This window comes from Vombatus ursinus, unplaced genomic scaffold (assembly GCF_900497805.2).
Source record: "Vombatus ursinus unplaced genomic scaffold, bare-nosed wombat genome assembly UNPS02000580.1, whole genome shotgun sequence".
Taxonomy (NCBI): domain Eukaryota; kingdom Metazoa; phylum Chordata; class Mammalia; order Diprotodontia; family Vombatidae; genus Vombatus; species Vombatus ursinus.
Window position 1 is genome coordinate 15610464 of NW_020940358.1, and position 5411 is coordinate 15615874.

The following is a 5411-nucleotide window of genomic DNA, read 5'->3' on the forward strand; positions in this document are numbered from 1 at the left end:
CGCCTCATTCCCGGAAAAAGGGGAAAAACGAGAGACACCAGGGGATAGGCTGGCTTGGCACATGCGCAGAAGCCCCGTCGAGGCTAAACGGAAGCTGTGATAGTTGTCAAAAGCTAGGAATAAGGGAGTAACGTAATGAGGAACAACCCAAGTAAAGACAGTTTATAGAATTCAAAGTTCCCTTTCATGTGAATTTAGTCAGATGTGTTGCTGCGATTCGGTGGGTAGGGAGCTGGCCACAGAATCAGCAGTAAAAGTCCTGCCTCTGTCACCGAACCTCAGTTCAGTGGAGAACGCTCTCTGAAACGGGGTTCTTTTTAACCGTTTTTGTATCTTGGACCCCCGCAGTAATGTGCTGGGAAATGTTTAACAACCGACACACCGGAAGGGAAAAAAAAAGGGACACACTTCTAAAGTTTAATTTGCATTACTAGCATTTTCTCCATCACTTTTTAGTCTAGACAATCAACAGAACAATAAAGTCCTAATTTGTAGCATTTGCCGATTTCTGAGGTGTAGATGCTCACGTTGCAAATTTAACATTCGAATTGAGAGGCTTTTTGAGTTGACTCTTGCAAACCACTGCATGGACTCTGGGAAGTCTGAGGAAGTCTATGGAACTCGTCCCAGAATAATGTTTTGAAATGCATACACTAGGATTAAGGAAGAAAACAACTCTATTGAAATACAACTATCAAAGTATTTTTAAAAACCAAGTTCTTGGGACCCTAAGTTAAGAGCCCCTGCTCTAAAACCAAAGCTGCTGAACAGGTACCTATTTGCATTGGTAGAGGAAGTTTCCCAACAATGTGAGTTCTCTTCCCAGATAAAATCACAGGTGCCCGAGGTAAAAAAGTTTAAATTACATACATATATAAAATACATATATGTATATATACACATACATATATAAAATACATATATGTATATATACACATACATACACACATACATATGTGTGTATGTGTATGTGTATACATATATGTATACTGTTCAGATTTAATTCTCAAGGCACGCCATTGCTCAGGAAATTCCATTCCGAAAGGCGAAGGCACTTTTATTTTTTCGTGTCAACTAACCCTTGTAGCAGTTTGGTGAAACTTATGAACCTCCTTTCAGAAAAATGTTTTGCATAATTGAAGGAAATGATAAGTTTCGTTTATAGGCTAGTGAAAATAAATGTGTAACTTCTTTTCCCCCCTCATCCCCATTCAAGTTCATGGATCCTTGAAATCTGTCCAGGAGCCGGTGGACCTAGAGGTTCTCTTTCTCAGCTTTAGGATAAAATACAAACCAACCCCTCTGTATTTGGAATTTAAAGGTCTTCATAAATTTGGCTCCAGCCTGCTTTTCCAGGCGTGTTCCACATTACTGTCTACTCATGCCACATTCCTTCCAAATCGTCCAGAACTTACAGCTCCAAATCTTTCTTTGCAAAAGCAGGTTTCTCCTACGTGGCATATGTAGCCTCCCCTCAAAAACCCCTAGCTTCTTTCAAATATCTGCCCAAGTGCTGGCTCTTAGAGGAAATTTATTCTCACTTGCTAGCGTTCTCCAAGAAATTATTTCTTATTTAATTTTTTATGTACATATTTTTTTTTTGAAATAAACTCTTTAAAACAGACTGCCGTTTTTGTCTTTATGTCTCCAGCACTTTGCATAGTTCCAGGCAAATAGCAGGTGCTTAATAAATGCCTGTTAAAATAAATGGAATTGAAATAATTTTTTTTTTGCCACGATTTTGCCTATAGACCTTTACTGATTCATCTCCATCAGGAAGCTTCTTCTGATTAGAGCTGACCACCTTAGCAATCCTACATTATGTCCCTGACACTGGGATGCCCTCATAATTACTGTCTATATGGAATTGTAGTGTGTTACAGCTGGAATTGTTCAGTTGCCTCCCTGAAGCACTGACTAGATTTCTAACAGGAAAGGCTGTTTTTACCCTTAACTATTTAATACCAAACTCCTAGTACATAATAACCCATGTTTGTACATTGATTAAGTTTTACAAAGTGCTTTTTCTCACAGCAATCCTGTGATATATGAAAGGAAACTATTCCTATCCTCTTTTTGCAGTCAAGAGAGCTCAAAGTTAAGTAACTTTACATGCATCACCTTACCTTGGACTCATGACCTAAATAACTCAATTTAAGTATTTATTTAGTGTTGAATAATATAGCACATAATTTGTATAACAAGGTCTATCTTATCCAAGGGAATTTAATTATTAGGTCTATCAGAAACAAAGATGTTTTTAAAATATGGCTTCATCTGATAATGATCCCAAAACATAGTTTTTGGCAAACCGACCTTCTTGCTGTCCAGAAGTTTTTTGACTGATAGTTACATATTTTGCCATCTTATACAAACAATATAGCAGTATTTTTGCCCAAGAGTAAAAAGGAAGATGGAAAGCTACCAAGTTGTAGTAATTGCCCATATCTATTGATTTTCCTTCTGACTTAATATAATGGTATTTAAAAGGAAGAAGTCATCAATTGGGGAATGGCTGAACAAGTTGTGGTGCATGAATGTGATGGAATACTATTATGCTATAAGAAATGATGAACAGGCTGACTTCAGAAAAACCTGGAAAGACTTGTATGGTCTGATGCTGAGTGAAGTGAGCAGAACCAAGAGAACGTTGTACACAGTAACAGCCACATTGTGTGATGACTAATATTGATAAATTTAACCCTTCCTGGCAATACAAGGATCTAAGACATCTCCAGAGGCCTTGTGATGGAAAATGCTATCCACACTCAAAGAACTATGGAAGATGAATTGTTATTTTTTTTCTCTTCTGTTGAGTTTTGTTTTCTCTTTCTGATGGTTCCTCCTATTGGTTTTAATTTCTACTTACAATATCACTAATGTGAAAATATGTTTAATATGAATGTAAATGTATAGCCTATATCAGATTGTGCGCCGTCTTGGGGAGAGTGGTGGGGTGGAAGGGGGAGAAAAATTTTAAACTCAAAATCACATGGAAGTGATTATTGATAAATCAAAATAAATTAATAAAAAATTTAAAAAAAGGAAGAAGTCAAGTTTATCTTTGCTTAAGCATTTTAATGTCTCTATGGGCCATTTTCATTTATATGAATATTTGGCATTTAGCCATTTTGTGAAAAACAGTTTACATTCCATTTCTGTGTTAACATATATTGTAATTATCTTGACATTAGTCTATTAAGTTTTTATATTGAAAAAAACCCAGTTATAAGGGTGCTCAAAAACTCTAAAGACAGATTTCTTTTCCTGTGGTCCATGAACTTGCTTTGTAAAAAAATTTGATAACTGTATTTCAGTATAATTGGTTTCCTTTGTAATTATATGTATTTTATTTTATGTATTTTAAAACATTCTGAGAAAGGGTTTATAGACTTCACCAGATTGCTATGACACAAAAAAATTTAAGGCTTTCTTTTCTAAAGGATCTATAATCTCAGTGATTTGAGAGTTGCCTTTAACAATACAGACTGAAACCCACCCAAGACTGCCCAAACTATTAAACTCCTTGTATTCCCAAGAGTTTAGCACCAGGGTTCCACCCAATGTACTAGAGGCCTTCCTTGCTTTCTCCAACATCTTAAGGATACCAGTGGAGCATTCTGGCTGTCCACCTGTCTATCATTCTGAATTCTTACCACATGATCAGTTCATCTTCTCTTCTTGTCATACAATTTCTTTTTTTTTTTCTTTTGGGCAATGGGGGTTAAGTGACTTGCCTAGGGTCACGTAGCTAGTAAGTATGTCATACAATTTCTTGATATCATCTTTACTTCTGTTCTTCGGAATTCTTTGTTATATGTTGCAGTTTGCTCACGCCTACCATATACCTTCCTTTGTCTTCCATGATACTCATCTTTAGTGCTTTGAAGGTAGTAGTTCCACAACCTGCTGCCAATGTTCTAGTTGATTTCCTGAGGACAGCAAACGTTAAATTGAAAGGGTAGAGTGTAAGAGGAGTGTTCAATGATCCCATCTCAATAATTACTGAAGCCCAGACTTCTCAACTTAACCATGCAGAGCTATGAACTAGGAGTGAATAAGGCCTCGCTATTTCTATTGAATCAATCCATCTAAGATATAAGATAAGGTCTGAACAATCATTCAAAGGAAGAATGAAATGCTTTTGAGTCACTGGATAAAAGCAAATGAACCTCACAGGAAATGTATTGTGGTGGTGGAGGAATGTCAGTCACTCACTGCAGGGCTTGGATAGAAACAGCAAGCCAGTTTGGAATCCAGGAATTCCAGTAACAGGCCAGACTAAGCATTTCCAGCCAAATCCTTGAAAGGGAATAATTTGGGAAGAACAGAGTTTTTGTCTCCTCTCCTTCTCCACCTTGACCAGAGGATGACTTCATAAGCTTTGAAAAGTTAGACTTCTCATGAGTATCATAGACAATCTAGGTAGGTACCAATTAGTGTGAACAATGAATTCTGTGAAATGGTCACATTATTCAAATTCACATTATTCAAAGTTATAATTACATATGTAAAATATAGTAATTTGTTCTAGTCCCATGGAAATATGAAGTTAAAAAATGTCTAAATAAGTTTTAGTATATTTATTAATATGACAGCACTGAATAAGAAAACTAGCACAGTAGATAGAGCACTGGACTTGGAATCAGAAGACTCATCTTCCAGAGTTCAATTCTAGCCTCAGACACTATCTCTGTGACCCTGGGCAAGTGACTCAACCTTGTTTGCCTCAGTTTCTCATCTGTAAAATGAGCGGGAGGAGGAAACAGCAAACCACTCCAGCATCTTTGCTAAGAAAACCCCCAAATGGGGTTATGAAGATTTGAATGTGACTATAATGACTGAACAATTTCTGATTCATTTATTGAAAAATAATTGAGTAGTTAGAAAAAGCAAATTTTTTAAATTAAAAAATTACTGAATATTGTATATAAAGATAAGCTTGCACTAATGACATGATAAAATTGTCATTTAAAATATTTTATTAGCATAAATTAAATAGTTATTCTTTTAATCTTTTGACATACAGTGGTAGGTTACAGAGAGCTTTATCCATATCTTAGCAAATTTGCAAATTCACATTCTCACACAATGAGCCAAGTATAGTTAGAAGACCCATGGCATTATCTAAAATCAATGATTCTTTAAACACAATATTGTTGTCCTAACAATATTTTTAAATAGCTGGGCTAAAATAACCTGAAAACCTGTCTTTGAAATCACCTTTAGTCACTTATGCTTTCTTATAACTAGAAATGACTGGTGGTTGTAGCCCCTTTAGACTGTGAGAATCAAGGATAATAAATACCCATTGGTTTTATTATCTCCCAAAACAAGTACAGATGATTCTTAGACACTTTAAATCCAGGTTGAGATTTTTCTTTCTTAGAAATGGAAGATCTGGAAGCCAT